The 18470-nt window shown below is 40.9% G+C and overlaps 1 protein-coding gene across 5 annotated transcripts in view; it reads right to left on the minus strand.

Moving 5' to 3' along the window:
• The window catches only part of pcgf5b (polycomb group ring finger 5b), a 128549-nt gene that overhangs the window by 65479 nt on the left and 44600 nt on the right, over positions 1-18470 (minus strand). The window lies entirely within an intron of this gene.

An 18470-nucleotide genomic window follows, 5' to 3' on the forward strand; every position in this document is an offset into this window, starting at 1 on the left:
ACCCATTTTTAAGTTTTCAGCTCACACACTGTGAAACTGAAACAAATCCTAACATTACAGTAATAACTATTCAAAAGTCAGGAGTAGCTTTATTACTGCAATATTGACGCTGTACAACTAAAATAAGCAGTAAAAGAAATCAATTTAAAATAAATCAAACACCTTTCTTCAGCTTGTGCTGTTTTTCCTAACCTATTCTCTCTCCTCCATTTTTTACTTCATTTCTATCTGATATATACCTTAATCTATACCTTTTTCTTAAAACAGAATGTTGGAAATTCAAATCTTTTGTCCAGGAGAGATAATACAAAAATGGTGGAAGGAAGCAGTAGTAGAGGAGCAGGGTACTGGTCGTTCTGGTCACCTTTCTCACCCTCCTACTTATGAAACCAACCAATAGCATAAATTGGGAATTTCAAAAACCAGGAAGTTTTCTAACTTCTTTTCACTTTCTAAGACCCAGAAAAAAAAGCACAGAAGAGGTGTCACTCTTTAGAACCAGCCTCATAGAATTTTACATCATAGGCCATTCGACCCTCCTTCGAAAAGAGCTATTCACAAAATCCCACATCATTGCCCTTTCCCCATAACCTTTTAAATTTTTCTTTTAAAAATATTTATCCAATACCCTGGTGGTGGGGTGGGGGGGGGGGGGGGAGGGTTATGCAGGTATGGGGGAAGCCCAGTGTGGCTGAGGCACAGACTTACCTTGTGGGGCCTGGAACAGCACTCCTGTTTCTCCTGGCCTGACAAAGAAAAGTTTTTTTATACCTTTTCAGGCCTTCGCTAGGCGTCCAGCAGGTTTCACTGGTCAGAGCGAAATAAAGCAGTGCCCACAACTTATATATAGATGACTTGACAGTATTCTCTCCAGAAGTTTGAGACACCAGACTAGCAAATCTACAAGATAAAATTGCCTTGGGGTCCTGAGTGTTAGGACACCGATTAACATATATTAATGAGACGTCTGTCTGACTCGGTGGGGGGGGTGGGGGGCACCTCAACCGCCCAGCGTTAAAATTGCTGTTGGGCGGTATTGAAACGGGAAAAAGAGCTGCTCAATTTTAACTCCCATTGTACACAGTTTGCGCCGGGTGGAAGGACTTAAAATCCCCCTATTCAGTAGGCCTAAACTGACTGTTGATGGCTTTTGTTAGTAATTTATGGGAAGTAGTAGAACAGGATCATCTACATACTAAAAAATTCAACCAGAATATACATCAGGGAGGGTCACTGATGTAAATCAAAAACAACTAAGGCCAAATATAAACAGATGGGGAATCCCCAAAGACTCTCTGGATCTGATTCACCATTTCTGAGCAGTAATCTTTGTGGTCACAAACGTAATTGTGGAACTATGCAGAGTAATCCAGAGAGACCAATTCATTCCAATTTACTTAGTGTTCTGTGGTTAACTACACCATAATTTTCTTTAAACCAGCAATTCAAGTCCAGTGGTAACAGATCTAGCACATGCAAACCCAAAATGGACTATCGTACATCAGACCTTGAGCAGACATTAAAATTGTCATGCACACTTTGTTATAGGAGTTCAAAGGTGGTGGAAGGAATGAATATCAGTCTATAATTATTTGGAGCATCTGTATTAACAGATTTATGAGTTGGAACAGGGTTTATAATTTTCTAGTCCTCAGGAATGGTGCCTTCTGTGACAAATAAATGAATTATGAGAATCAATGGTTTAAGAGTAACATCCATAGTTTGATATCAAATTGGAGCAGACTTGTAGATTTGCTAGTGTAGTGTCTCAAACTGCTAGAGAGAATCCTGTCTGGTCCTTCATATGCTTTATTTTGAGTGATTTTTGTTACTTTAAATACACATAAGCTTTACTCACACTGATGCAGGGTATTTAGCATGTGATTTAGTATCAGTGTGCACAAGAGTCCAAGTTTGGGTCTTTTAAGATAATAGGAATGATAAAGATTCTTTGTGAAACAATGATAACTATTAAGTATAGTTTACTGCATACTTCCATTAAGTTTACTTATGTATTAGAGTTTGAGTGAAGCATGGCAGTGGAGTTAATAGAATGAAGTTAGTTTGGGCTTGCTTGAGGATACAAAAAGAATATCACATTTGGAAATCTATACTTGCAAACTAGAACTATAGGTATACTCCTGATCTGCCTTTGGTTGTTAACATAGTGAGAAAGAGCTCACATCAAATTATAATATGGTCTGCAATGTGAAAAATGATTCCTCCAGTCCTACATTGATGTTTTTGATAACTGATATATCCTTTAAACTTTTGATCAGCAGCTAATCCATCAAGACATGGTTTAGGTTGTGCCATCAAAAAAATTCATGTGCTTTAACCAGGAGCCTGACTTGATAAAACTTAGGCAGGGAATTACAGATATTTAAGTAACAATTCTGTAGACCACACATAATGTGAGCCAGTTGGGGATAATTGGATTGAAATGTGATGGCTTGTGATTTATTTATATATCACCAAGCACAAGAAGCAAAAGGATGTCAGGATTTAGTACCTGAAGTGACCAGAAAATCCTTAATGTTAACCAAGTCCACGTCCTAAAGACACAGGTGTTCTGCTTTGCTCTTCATTGTGCTGCTTTGTTCAATTTCAAGATAGAATTTTAAACTATGTTCAATAAAGTGGAGAGTCTTAGATAAAGTAGTTCAGGAAAAGGCATAGTTGCAGATCCTGCTTCAGACTGGTTTCAACCAATCACTGTAATCAAGGTATTACAAGTTAGTAAAGTCAGTACATTAGGACATAAGGAATAGGAGCAGGAGTAGGCCATATGGCCCCTCAAGCCTGCTCCGCCATTCAATCAGATCATGGCTGATCTTCGACCTCAACTCCACTTTCCTGCCCGATCCCCATAGAGTCCAAAAATCTATCTATATGAGCCTTGAATATACTTAAGGATACAAAGCGCTGTGACCATCTTATCTCAGCCAACTCTTCCCCACAGTCCAGTGACAAAGAGGCTCAGTTATTGTCATCGGCTGAAGTAAAGTTGATCAGACTTCATTTCTGGAGACTGTGTTACAGGTTGGACTTTTTCCAACACTGTTTGCTTGTTCAAACAGACTGACGACAGTTTCTATTAGCAGACTGCATCCTTTATAAACTGTAATCTGCGTTTTTTGCTCTCTGCCCTCCTGAGTTAGTGTAGCCCAGGGCTGCTATTTCCCCCTTTCAGTAGTATTACTGAATATTGGAAATTAGAATTTCCAGTGTCAGTCCAGTTCATGATTTTCCAAGTCTGGATCGGAAAGCTTTAGATTTGATTGGTGAAGCACAGCTGCACAGTGCCGAAAGCCAACCTTCACTGTCAGTAGTTGGCAATGAGGGATATTACAGATTTCAGATCAGCCTTAGCTCAGGTTCAGTGGTATTGGTCACTCCTGTAAGTGGTCCCCGCATTTTACATTCAAGAATGTGCCTGTACTGTCCAATATTTAAACACATGGTAGCGTAACCCAGGGATATAACAATAGTACTTCCTTGTGATCGGAAATTTATATTGTGTCTTTCACACGGGCGCTCACCTGCGCTTCTCCAATCTTTCAGTAGGCGGACTGATAACACAAAGTGAGACAGAACCAAATATGGATCGTTATGCAGCTTTATTTTAGACAGCAAGTGAAAGTACAAAGTAACAGTTATTTAACTTCAGACCTTTCTTTGTGATTAAGAAAAATAACGAGCTGGAACATGCTCAGAGCGGCGTGGCAACGTTCGCAGCAGCTCCTGCGAACTAAATGTACGAATTTACTCACTGCGGGCTCCGTGGCGTAGACTTGCATGATTTGGAAGTTTTCAAAAAATGTGCAACATCAACCCAACCTGTGAATAGCGTGGGTTGATTTGCATGGGAAATGTCTGTGAGAATGGAAGACATGCCCACAGAATCTGTCAGGAAGAGAAGTCACGCCCACAAGCAGGCATGCAAAGTTCATTCACTTGAAGTAATATTCTGCAAGTCATTGAAAACAAAAATTTTACTTTTTTTAATAAAAAGCCAAAGAAGTAATTTAATTAAAGAGACAAAGTGAAAAGTAAACAAAAAAATGTTAATTTTAAAAAAAAATTTTAATGACAAAAAATATTACAATAAGGAGCAATATGAGGCTCCACATTTTTAAAATTTAGTTTTTAGTTGTTTGGCAGTCATTAAGAGTCACCATGCTTTTAAAAAGTAGTGTAGAGCTGGTATTTTTCAGCGTACCTTTTGGTGGCATACGTAGTTATGTTCCAGCTGGGCAGATGGGCAAGTTTACGATTTTTCTGTGATTTCCATGATTGTAGCGTGCGATTCCCCTTTAATTCGCAGCTGTCAAATCGCCGGTGAACTGATAGGAGAAAGTTCACGATTTCCGGGTTTTAGTGCGCATGTGCAAATGCGTGAACTTGCTCCTTCGATTCGCCGGCGGAGACAGAGGACACCATTGAGGAACGGCGTTCACATGTGAGTAATTTCTGCCCATTAAACCACACAGTCCTGTTCCCGGTAGTAAGCTAACTACAATTAGTTTTAGTCTGTCCTAGCATTGAAACTGCTGAAGGTCTACAGAGGTTTGGTTGGCAGTAATCTTACAATAAACTACCGAGGCTTTTCTTATCTTTCTCTTAGCAGAACATTCCCCCTGACCTTGAATATGGGTTTGTTTTTTTCTCCTTTCGTTACTTCTGAGCACAAGGAATCGGGAGGGGGGTGGTTGCTCCAAATTCTTCCCCATTCAGTCATTTGCCAACAGGTATGTCAAAAAAACAGCTGCTTCCCCCTGCCCCAAGAGTGGATTCTTGGCAGACACATCATGCTGGGCTCAAATGTATATGGTTGTCCCAATGATAATAGGTGTGAACATTTGTAGGAAATCTAAAACAAGGTAAAGAATTAACTATCGCCCAGTCATTGTGGAACACATCTCCAGTGCCTGGCTCATTAACATATAAACCCTTCTGTCTCAGTGGTTGCAGTAAATGGCTATAAAGAGAATTTTAAACCGGTGTGCATACATTTTAATTTAAAACACACTTAAATGTAACTAATTTTCTAATCTTTCCTATGGTAAAATGATCAAAAATACCAAATTTTGTCAACGGTATTTCACACCACTCAGGATATTTGAACATCTGCTACCTCCAAATATGCAGCCTCTTCATCCTCAGGCTGGGGCCTTCAGATCTGTGGTCATCCTCAGCCACCTGCATACCGACAGCTCTTTGCATTGTGAAACTGCGTAGTGTGCAGCACATAGCTCACCTTAGCCAAACTAAATTGAATCACCACTCTGCTTGGTCCAAAAAGCGGAACCATTACTTCAGCATGCTAAAGATGTGCTCTGAATTAATTCTGAAGGCGGCAGGGGCCTGATCTCCTAAAAGCCAACCATTGTACACTAAGTTCCTGGGGTACCAGCAACTATCAATGTAACCCTTTGGGTACCTCTGCACATGAAGAAGGTGTAAAACAAAAAAAAATGCTGTGCCTTCAGTTGTTGGTCCTCTTTATCCAGGTCAGGCTGATTACTTTATCACAATAAGGCAGACTCATAATGGTTCTCATAAGATAAAATACTGAATTATAGAGACTATTTGCTGTCAACTGATTCTCTTTTTAAAATCTGCCACGACATTGCTCATAGTAAGTCAAAGAATACACTGTTTTATATCAATGGGGGTGTTAGCAACAAAGTGGGATGGGGAAAGTATTACAGGAAGTATCAAATTTACAGAAACTGTGACATTTACAGGAACAACAAAACTGATAGTCTCCCCACTGCCTGCTCCTCTGTGGACTTCTTATTGCTAAACTTTTGATACATACTGCATTTGTTTATGTATCTAGGAAATGTGTAGAAAATCTTGTTTCAGCATTCCTTTCATTCTGTGTTTTGTATTGTAATTGTTTATATGTGGCTCCCAGCCCTTCATTTATTTTAAACAGATTAACGCTGGCATTAAAATATTGCTAGTCAGAAAATCTGGGCTCCATAATCTACCAAACCTGCAGGAAGTCAATTTGATGTTACAATCATCAGTATTTGAGGTACTGAAAAGCATGACACCAATGGAAAACTTAGCCCAGCAAAGACTGAAAAAATTCAGAAGCCAGGGGCTATGAGAAAGGGTTAAGAAAATAGATGAAAAAAAAGGAACTATCATGAGAGACCTCCTCTTTCAACTGTTCTCTCTCTCTCAATTATGAGGCTAGATTCTCCACTTAGACCTAGTGGGGTATTGTTTGATTATCTGACTATTGCAAGGTTTGTTAAAAATATTGATCATCAATAATGGATTCATGTCCTCCCAGAATCCTTCAACTTGTAGGGGCTGACTATGTGATGGGTGGTGCTAGTAGTGAGATGTACATTATGCACGTGTGACCCATATTATCAGACGCAAAGGCCTGCTGCACACAGGGTCTGAATATTGGCATGTGCTAGGTTCATTAAGGTCCAAAAATATTTTTAAAACCTTCTGGTTCCATAATGCAACTAGATAGCCTAAACAGCATTGCAGTTGCTCGGCACCCAGATATAATGGGTACTGGCCGGTAGGCCCATTCAATTATGTTGGGTATTCCTCCTCAGGTTGTTACAGGTTGCCACAAGTGATTTGTATGTTTATTTGTTGCTTTTTTTTTCCACAACTGAAGCAATCTTGATCTTCTTAAAGCTGCAGCCATCTTGTGTCTGGAAGTAATTGCCAAAAGGACGAATTGGCTAAAGCCTCAATAGCACCTCTGGGTATTCCAGTAGACATACCACTCTCTCTGCAAGTTCTCAAATAAGAAGAGCAGTTTGAGAGGATATGCTCATGGCAAGTTGATTTACACCTGAGGCACTCAAGAAGGAGCCACCCTTGTGCCGCCATCTGCGTATACAGAACAAGGTCTGGACACATCTGAGAAGATCTGCACGTGGATACGATGACTCATTGGGGGAACATGACAGAACTCTGCGGTCTCATGCAGCCAGACCTTGAAACCACTTGGAGGACAGGGCTGGCTCTGTCAGAGGCTGTCAAAGCAACAGCTGTCTTGATATTTTTGCTTCCTTCCAGGAGATATCGGACAAATCTCCCAGCAATGCAGGCAACAGATGCATTTTGTGGTCGGACCAGGGATTTTATCAATTTTCCCATATACCAAGTAACAAAAAAATATCCTGCACATTTATAAACTAGCTGGATTTTCCAGAGCACAGGGCATTACTAATCACATCCATGTGGCAATATGGCCCCCACCCCCAATACCAACCTCTAGATGAACAGACAGGACTTCCATTCATGATTTCCTCCAATGCCTCCCCATTCATGAACAGAAAGGACTTCCAGTCATGCAGCTGGTCTATGGACATGGCTACAGAACCATTCACGTTAATGCCTGCTGCAATGGTAGCTGCCATGATTCTTTTATTTTACCACAATGAAGGGTGCCACCATTATTTCAAGGGCCAGGAAGATTGGGTGGATGGCTGTGAGGGGCCGAAGACTTTTCACTGGAGCCCTGGCAAGGGGTGAAGAGAGATATAGTAAGGTACATGCAGCTGCCAGGTTGAAGAAGACCATTGGGAAAAGTCTTTCAGGAAAGCCCAGGTAAGGTATCCAAGATCACTGTAGCCTGCTGTATCTTAACCAAACTTCACTCTGCAAAAGAGTATTGCCGTGGAACATGAACAAGAGAACCTGCCTCAGCCAGTGGCAGAACAGTGCCCTGACCAGGAGAGATGATTGCAGAGCAACTATTCACTCAGCAAGAATCTTAATGCAAGCTCTAATAGATGCCACCTTTAGTTTAGGTGCTTCCTCTTTGTGAAAGTGTAGTGTGCATCTTCCTAACTACCTTTTAAGTGTTTTATCAATGGGAGAAAAAGTGCCTGTGCCATGCATTACAAAGTAGCCTTTTGCCCATGTGCCAAACACCTAGCCAAAAAACAGAATCCCTCCCATTAACCCCAGCCTTCAATCAAGACCCATTAAAACAACATAGGGATTTGCCACGACTACCTTATTCTGCTTCATCTCAAATTAATTCTCAAGATACATCACAGTACCAGATAAGCCAAATTAGTCACCCTAACATTGTGCAGTACAGGTGGGTTCAATGTGTTTTACCCCAATGCTTCCCCCTCGTGAAAATGTAGGTGTGTGTCTTCTACTTCCTAAGTGTGCACACTTTCTATGTCTTTTCCCAGTGAGCTGGATGGCTTGCTGCCACTCCCCCCGGACTGCATTAACTTTTATAAACCATGGGGGGCTGATAAACTAGTGTCTCTGGTTTCAAGACTGCACTTAAGTGAGTCTCAAGCACAGGTCATCGAAGAGCTTTACTTGATTTGCCATTCTAATCGTGTGCGACTGCAGAAATACATGAAGTTTTAGTTCTAGGTGTTATTGTTATCCCTTTTCTATTGAAATCTGGAAATAGACCAATTTTTTTTACCATCTTTCTTGTAATTCTGAGCCTCAGCAGTGATTCTATCCAATAATGCTTAGATTTCCTAATGGATTTGATGCAACAAATCTGTCAGTTATTTAGTTTCTTATGGCTCCAAGAATTTAGATAAGCCAATGACTAAGTGGGTTGTCCAGTGGATTGTGGAATGCATACTGTATTATTATCTTACTGATCAACAGAAACCTCTACCAACAGGACACATTGGGTGTTTGAGTGTGTAGTCACACTCTGTTAAACGTTTGCGATCAGTAAGGGCTCATTGTAATTGTGCCATGGCCATAACCTCAGTTTCTCTCAAATAGGTTACCACTGATGGGGCTACCTTGAATAGCCCACACAGTTTTACTCTTGGACACTAGCACTTTCATTCAATTTGGATTCTGTTCCCCACAAGAACCTGCTCGTCCTAGTCCAGTAATCCTCTGAAAGTTTCCAGAAGGGTATGGAGGATGTGTACTGAAGGAGAAACAGAGATCTTGGTAATGTGCATCTTTTTTCTGAGGAGCATGTTCTACTCATTGCAGTCCCACCCACCATCCCCACTGGCTTTGCAGGATATGTTCACAGTACACAACCACCAGACATACCCTGGACCCTGTACTCCATACATACCCAGGCACCAGCCATTGGACAGACCCTGTTCTTTCTGACCACCAAGCAGGTCCTTGATTTAGTGAACACCAGGGGAACTCTGGACTCCAACTATAAAGTACCCGTCTTTCTGGCCACTAAGCAGGCTCTCAACTTTTCAGTCGTCAAGCAGGCCTCAGACTCCAACTGCTAAGCTCTATTTGAATGACCCTTGGTCACGTATAGGTTATCTTATGGTTGTATTTGTAACTCAGGCTTATTACTCTGTGCTCATTTTCATGCACATAATGGCTTCTGCTCAGACCTGATCTCTCCTTATCTTTGGCAGTCCAGTTCCATTGTGCCTAGCCATCATTTTTTCTCATCTCTGTCACTAGCACTCCCCATTTCTCCACATGCTGTGCAACTCTGGATTTGGACAACTAGCTATCAAGATGGCTAGCAGATTGAAAACTGTCCCATCATACAGCCAATGAGCAAACTCTGGGACTTGGGATGACAGCTGCTGGTAGGCATTACTTGGAGGCCATGTATGAGAGCACATGCTCAGAAGTCCAGGATTTGGTGCCTAGCATAATTAGATTGCAGGAAGGCTAGTAGCTGTTACTGAAGCTCCACTACTCCACACTGTGCAGTAGTGAAACTAGTGTTGAATGGGATACGCTGTCTGCCCATGCTTTGGTTAGGAGGATGGTGGCAATGTTAGGAGGTGTAACTATGCTGCTTGTAAAGGATTTGTGGTACGTGCTGTCTGCCTTACAAGGGCTCAAGCGCAGAGTGACTTCTTTGGGGCAGAGTTGGCTCAAAGATCATATGCTTTGCAACAGAAGAGTAGAACTCAGCCAAGTCTCTGTGGTAGGTTGAGTAATCAGATACTTAATTAAGGAAGGCAGATCCCAGGTGCTCAAGGCCATTGTTGATTTAGCTGGTTATGCTCTCGCCAACTCTACCAATCTAACACCTCTCCCAACCCCTCAATTGCATCACTGTGTTCCAGACTGCTTGCCCAATATCCAGTCTCGAGGAAATTGCAGTTCATCCATTAACTATTGGGAAGACTGAAGCCATCGTCTTCGACCCCTGCCATAAACACTATACTTTTGCTGCCAATCCCATTCTCCCTCCCTGGCCACTGTCTCAGCCTGAACCAAACTGTTCGCAACCTCAGCATAAGCTGAGCCTCTGATCCCATATTGTCTTCATTGCAAAAACTTAACTAACTTGATTGAGTTTTTTGATGAGGTAACAGATGGTTGATGAGGGCAATGTGGTTGATGTTGTGTATATGGACTTTCAAAAGGCATTTGATAAAGTGACACATAATAGGCTTGTCATCAAAATTCAAGCCCATGGAATAAAGGGAGCAGTGGTAGCATGGATACAAAATTGGCTAAGTGACAGGAATCAGAAGAGTAGTGGTGAACAGTTGTTTTTCAGTCTGGAGGAATGTATACAGTGGTGTTCCCCAGGGGTCGGTACTAGGACCACTGCTTTTTTTTATATAAATGACTTGGACTTGGGTGTACAAGGCACAATTTCAAAATCTGCAGATGACACAAAACTTGGAAGTGTAGTCAACAATGAGAATAGTAATAGACTTCAAGAGGATGTAAACAAACTGGTGGAATGAGCGGACACATGGCAGATGAAATTTAACGCAGAAGTGCGAAGTGGTACATTTTGACAGGAAGAGCGAGGAGAGGCAATATAAACTAAATGGTACAATTCTAAAGGGGGTGCAGGAACAGAGACACCTGAGGGTATATGTGCACAAATCTTTGAATGTGGCAGGACAGGATGAGAAAGCGGTTGAAAAAGCATGCGGGATCTTGGGCTTTATAAATAGAGGTATAGAGTACAAAAGCAAGGATGTTGAACCTTTATAAAACGCTGGTTCGGCCACAACTGGAGTATTGTGTCCAATTTTGGGCACTGCACTTTAGGAAGGATATTAAGGCCTTAGAGAGGATGCAGAAAAGATTTACTAGAATGGTTCCAGGGATGAGGGACTTCAATAACGTGGATAGACTGGAAAACTGGGGAAGCTGGAGCCGTTCTCCTTAGAGAGAAGGTTGAGAGGAAATTTGATATGTGTTCAAAATCATGAAGGGTTGAGATAAATTAAATAGAGAGAAACTGTTCCCATTGGCAGAAGGGTCAAGAACCAGAGGAGACAGATTTAAGGTGATTGGCAAAAGAACCAAAGGCGACATGAGGAAAAGCTTTTTTACACAGTGAGTAGTTATGATCTGGAATGCGCTGCCTGAAAGGGTGGTGAAAGCAGATTCAATCGTGGCTTTTAAAAAGGAAATGGATAAAACTTGAAGGGAAAAAATTTGCAGGGCTACAGGGGAATGGGACTAACCAGATTGTTCTTACAAAGAGCCGGCACGGGCTCGATGGGCCGAATGACCTCCTTCTGTGCTGTATCCCATTCTATGAAGACTGATTGCCTGCCTCCGCCTCTACATCAGCCCATCTTCTCCTGAAGCTCTCATCCATGCCTTATGTACTTCCAGACTCCAATATTCCAAAGCTCTCCTGGCTGCAACCCCCCCCCAACCCCCCACCACAATTCTCCACCTTCAGTAAATTTCAGCTCATCCAAAGCTTTGCTGACTGCAACTTATCCTGCATTAGGCCCCTTACACCCATGATTTCGCTGATCTACAATAGCTCCTGGACCTCTAATCTCTCAAATTTAAAATTCTCATCCTTGAGTCTAAATCCCTTCATGGCCTCGCTCCTCCTTATCTTTGTAATTTCCCCCATCCAAACTCCCCATTCCTCTGATCTCTCGTGCATCTCCCACCCCCCTTTCCCCCACTATGTGCACAGTTAGGAGTCCATAAGTCTTGGTTATTGCCAACTTCAGATCTCTAGACTTGGATATCTGGAATGTGTCCCTATATGGAGAGAGTGTGCACTCTACCAGGGAAACATAAATTCTACTTGTACCAATTTCATAGCAGCTTGGTTCGGAGTTTCCAATAACCTTGACCAAAAATACGTCCACAATGTCAGTCAGCTCCCCTCATTCTATTCCTACCTTCTGCATGATAACAGAGCCCCTTTTAGGATGCCGTTTTACAGGAGCTATATAAATGCAAGTGATTGCTGTTTTACCACATCTAGCAAAAGTCAGCTGAAGCCCAGGGGCCAGGCTTTGCCTTTTATCAAGTCCAGGAGTTGGAAGACATGTAGGGCACCAGTGATGTCACAAGCACCCTAAAGAGAGGTAATTTCCTTTGTGTTTTTTGCCAGACACATGACTTGGTGCCAGCTTACTCCAACAGTTTGTGGAAGATGCTCTATAGATGAAAGGTGAAGACGTTATCAAGGTAAGTAATCCCTCTTTGCGTTGCCATGGATGCCATCACAAAGCAGCTTCATGGTTACCATTTTTCATGGTTACCAGCCTTCGCATATCTACCAGAAGGTAGAAGCCTATTATGGAGTACAACAGCTGTACCTTCAGCCTTGTTGAAAGCTACATTCTTGTTCAACATAGAGAAACGGTAGATTTTCAACTTCCCACAGGAACTGGCATTGCGGATGGGCCGCCCATTATAGAAACCACTCAATTTTCATTTCAATTGTGGAAATGAAAGACAGACAGTTTCTATAACGGACAGCCGATCCACAACGCCAGATTTACACAAGGGCGGCAAGGTGAAAATTTATCCCAGTGTCTTACTGTAAGGTCTTTTTAAAGATCTCATACCTCGTTAGCACAGAAAAATTTGATTTTATTTAATTTTTTTAAAAATTATGTTAGAGATGAGCTTCAATGGGACAGTGTCAGCAAGAGTCTGTCACATAAGGCTAAAGGATACATAAACGAAAGCATCTGAAAACAGTATTTTTCTCCATGAACAGTGCCACTAGTGTTATTTAAAAACACAGGATCATTAAATTATTGAAATCAGTAACTGGTCTTAAAAAAGTATAATTGATGGAAATAGAAATTGTGGAAATGAAAGAAATAACTTTTAAAACTGCTACTTTAAAAAAAAGTTGAGGTTGATAACTCCTAATTTCATTCACTAAATCTTCACAAAAAAGGAACCTTATTTAGAAATTATAACAAGTAAATTTCCCGTGGCGTTGCTCCCATTTATTTGAAGGAAATGGTATAGCTGTTAGCTGTGTTTATTGTAACAAGCCGAGAGCTTACAGCTACACCCCTGGAGCGAGTAACAATAACAGGTGTTCTTTTAATGCTGTTTGTTTTTTAAAAATGGTTGCTGCAGCAACTTTGCAGCATTACGGAAATAAGCATTACTGTTACTGCATTACCCATTGACTTCAATGGATTGAGGGTGTGACAGCATTACCATCTTAAGGATTTTAATACATTCCTAGTCAATCTCCCATGGCATTGCTCACGGTTAGTTGAACTATGTCTTGTAGCTGTGTTTGTTGTAACGGTGTGAGAGAAGTTATAACGCCATCTCTGGAATGACCAAGAATAGCAGGTGCTCTTGTATTACTATGTTTTTTAAAAAGTAGTAACAGCGCCATCCTCAGGAGGAAGTAGTAATGGCTGGAATTACCATTACCGTGTTACCCATTGATTTCAATGGACTGGGGGCATGACAGGGCTCCCAATTGAAGGATTTCTCACACACACACACACACACACACACACACACGCACGCACGCGGACATCATCGTCACATTGCTTCACAAAGATTGAGAGGGTTAAGCACAGGTTTTACATAAAACTGGCAGTCTGAGCATTAACTTATCCCCCATACAAGATTTCAATATTAACTTTCTGTTATTCATTGTTGAGTCCTTTTCTCTGGTTAGAACTGAAGACCATATAAAGGAATAGAACTATGACAGTTAACAGATAAGGAAATGAAGGTAGTTGGACGCAATAAATATCATAATGCCCCCATGTTGTATCAGGTATAAACACCTCTTACAAAATATACAATCACAGCACAAAAACATTCTTCCTGTTTTTTGTGTTGCTAAATAAAGACTTTTTTGCCATTTTAACTTCAGTACCTTTCTATGTTTCAATCATCTTCCACATTGTTAACTACATTTTTACTTTCTAAGATGTATGCAGTTACAGCTCAGTCATTTTTGCGCAAAAAGGTTCAAATTATCCAGTAATTCAAATTAAATGACTGAATTAAAAGGAGTAGACTGTATGTAGTACCTGTGATTTCATTTTGGAGGATCAATGTTTTGTACTAACACTGAAAATTGGTGTTCAGTTCAAAGATGAACTGTAACAAATAGACAAAGACATCAGAAGATTGTGCAGAAGGTGGTAAAGGGAACAGTATGAAATTTATTACTCATATGTCGATAGCCATTATACTATTCAGCCTGGGCAGTTCATTAATTGAACGTGAAATTCCCTTTGGGAATGATATGAAAAGACAGACAAAAGCAAAATTATATTTTGTAGACTTAATTTCTAACAGGTACTAAATTTAATTTCTTCAGAATCACAGAGGTGACATAGTCTCCACAATGAGTTACTTTGTGTTATTTTCTTATTCATATTCCTTTGCAAACTGTACCCGCTTGGCAGCCTCCATACATATTTCTGCAGCACCACTTCACAGTACATTACAACATTAAAACTAACAGGCCAAGACATTTAATAAACATAGATTTTGTGTTTTCAGTGATTTGTTCTGCTCCCAGTCACTCCCCATTTCACAGTAGCATATTCACAAAGTAATATTGGAAGTGAGTAATTATGGAACACTGCACAGTACAGTTCAAAACAAAGTGTGCTGTGGCAGACCTTGCAAGTGTAGGTTTGTAAAATTTGTCTCTAAAGATGGTGTTTTTAAAAAATATCCAGGTTTGATACCATGAAAGTCTTGATTTTAACATGTACTGAATAATGTTCACTGACTGTGATGGCACACGATATTACCTGGGACCTTGCACGGTTATATGGTTAACTGTCACCATTACTTACCATTGGTAGAGTATTGCTCTGCATCCATTGTAGCATAGACTGAGTGGGAATTAAGGACATGTTGTCTAAATCCCTGTATATGGTCTTAAGTTTCTCAAATTCTAGTTTACAATAGTCGACAACAGAAATATGTCAAAAGTCTTTTTATACTTATATCCGAGGTTTCCAGCGACGTTACAGCAACTGATCAGGAAAAGCCCGAAGAAAAATGTCTGCAGATGATGTTGCCAAGGGGCAGCAAGTAGATGAGAAGAGGAAGAGACGAAGAATAGATCTTCGGAGACTCCGGAGGTGAATAATAGCATGTCCCTCCACAGATTTGCATTACAGATTTACAGTACAAGGAGGCATTTAGTTTGCCAGTTTAACATTAGTATGCACCAAGGTTAAACCGGACGTGTAAATCCAACCTGACTCTAGAGAGAAGCTGAGTGAGACTCACTGGAGGGGGTCGTCTCACAGTGCTTCTGTTTGATAGCACATGGAGGGTAAAACCAGTATGGTGTCAAACCTTGTCTGCAAGGCTGGGCCCCCGAACACTTTGTAAACCTATCTGGCCTTAATTTAAATGTTTAGAAGAGTGGGGACGTAATTCACAACCCTTATTTTTATTTGTGGCTGAATGCACAGTTAAGTTCCATTAAAACATCTAAGCGTGTATCAAAAGTAGTCACTTTCATATAATATAATTAGCATAAAAACAATGTGATAAATAGAGATCTAGATTACTGTTGGTATTTTGAGCTGGATAAAATAATGCAAATCAGACTAGAATTTGTAGTAATAGTTTTGAAAACCTGTAATATAAAACTTCAAGGGATGATTCTTCCAAAAGGTTTTCTTCATCTGCAGCAAAAGGACTAAACACAAATCTAAACAGTAATTTAGTTTATAAAATCGCGGGCTAGAAACTCATCTTGGGGAGGTAGCACAAAACGGGCGGTATCGCATGAGCCGCCCGTTGAAGTCAGTGGAACTGAATACCGGGCGAGGCATACACCGGGCAGCCCGTGAGATATCGGGCAGGGGGTATAACGGGCCGCCCGTGCGATACCGCCCGTTTTGTGCTATCGCCCACATGAATCTGAGCAACAGCTGAGTACAGTCCCCACAACCTCTAATTATAGTTGGTCATCTATATTACAGTATTGAGAGCCAGGTAGACTGGAGTGACATCACCAAACTATTCTAGAAAGTCTGCTGATACCCTCTGACTCAGCATTAACTTAACGATCGTCATCCTGCCTCAAGCTTCATTAATGTAGCCGGTGACTTATGTGCATTAATATTTGCAAAGACAATGTGAAGTGAATTCAGCGAGGTAATGAAAGGTTTAGCGAATCCAAGTCTGTTTGCCTGTACTTGCTTTGAACATACATAGAAGCTTCTCAGTTAAAACTGAATTTACACAGTGCCACCCATGCCAAAAGCTGCACAGCACAGGCCACTGACTGCATTACTAAGCATCTGGGTTGGCTGCAGCACGTGATTTTCCTTTTGTATGTCAACTATTCTTAGCAAATTTCCAAGAAAATGATCATCTATACCTAAAATCCATCCAAACAAAAGTAAACTTTTGGCATATTAGCACATTAATCTGAAGTGCAATGATACTGGAAAGATTTTTGGAGGGTGGTGGGGGAAACGTGATAGAATAAATAGATTTGTAGATCATAAAATCATCTGCTTACTGAATTTCAATAAACAACATTTTAAGGATAAATTGTATTGCAATACTTGCACTTAAGACTAGTTCATATGTTGGAGTCTCATGCAATTCTGTATTGTGCAATCATTTTTTGAAGTAAATTACCTACAGGCACACAATTCCATCCCCAGACCCAACTCTGCTGCACTGCTAATGTTATGTTGCCACTATCACCAGATCTAAGATCCACTGATCAAATTCTATGCTGTGACATAACTTGTATACTGAACTAAGAACTGCGTAACTCCATGTTAGATTAAGATAAGTGGTGGCCACTTTTATTTTAACATTTTTTCATTAATTTATGATTTATAATCAGGTTAAATACAAAAAGCCAGATAATGCTCAGCAGAGACAAAGTGGCTCTTGATCATTCTGGCATGCCTTCTTTCATGCAGTGCCATTGTAAGCATGACATAATGTGATTGGCATGCTTCTGAGAAAACATCCAACATTATGATTAGTCAGGCAACCCCGCATCTTAATGGTGCCATCAGGTCTGCTGACCCCATTTCCATTAAGAGGAGCCTCTGCATGCATTAATCATCTGCCAAAATGAAGTATGTTCATCCTTTGATTGCAGGTATGGGTGTTTGGGTACTGGCAGGTCATCCCTCCATAGGTCCTCTTCTATTTGTAAACATTGGTGCCAACAGTGGTACTGGGGCAAAGACTAATTTACAACAACTGGCCTAAAGGCTCAATAGGTCCTAACTGCCAGCAGGAAAAAAATGGTTAACAAATGACTAAAAACCTTTGTTTGCTTTCCCTTGAACTCCAGGATACTTGTCACTGCCTAGCAACCCATTACACATGGGTGTCATTTAAACTGCCTTCTTGCACACCAGAACAATGGGAAATAGCATACAGGTTGTCCCCACCCCCAAACACATATTTAAATGAAGCACTCACCTGTTTGAGATAGGCACTTCCACCACAACTGGTGCCACCCACCAGAACCTGCACTGGTGCATTAAGACTGAGCAGTCTTGATTGTACTTGGGGACAATAAACTAGCCACAGTTGGCCTTAATACGTTGACATTCTATAAATTACTGTTGACATCTGCAAGTTTAATTTAGACATAAAAGTCTCTCTTTTAACTATTCCATTTAGTACCAATTTCTGCAATGAATAATATTATGTTTAAATTTTTGTTCAATACACATTGTCCCCAAATATGACCAGGGACTATAACTATTAAGGAAAGGTGTTGGATTAGCACACTGCCCATTTATCTCTGGGACTAGTCTTCAAATTCATTGTAAACTGAGCAGATGAAAATGTCCTCTCTGCCAACTACAGATGGTCCTAAATGAAATAAGTTAGGGCAACCCCATTCCCAATGGACATAAATTTGCAGCAGGAAATCGCCCACAGTTTGCCAACTCACGCAATGAAGCTAGTGTCAAGGGTAGCTGATGTGGGAAATGGAATAATTCGCACTGCTGAAGTAGGGAGGGTGCTGTGTTGTTGGGGTGTTTCACACTGTTTCTGCTTTAGAGTGAAGGGTTCTTTATTCAGCTGAGCTATATCTTGGCCTGGGAGTACTTGATGCTGACACTGGGTGAAAACATTGGCAAACACATGTTCAATTCTCCACTCTGCTGTGGTGTGGAACCTTACTAGATGGCAATATGGGTTGTAGATAGGGGTACATCACCATAGGGCTGATTCTGCAACCTGTATTCCTTTCTAGCAAAGCTCCATGCAGAAGTACACCTCACAAAATTGCCACTTACCTCTTAAGGATGCAA

The sequence above is a fragment of the Heptranchias perlo genome, chromosome 21 (genome assembly GCF_035084215.1).
Source record: "Heptranchias perlo isolate sHepPer1 chromosome 21, sHepPer1.hap1, whole genome shotgun sequence".
Classification (NCBI taxonomy): domain Eukaryota; kingdom Metazoa; phylum Chordata; class Chondrichthyes; order Hexanchiformes; family Hexanchidae; genus Heptranchias; species Heptranchias perlo.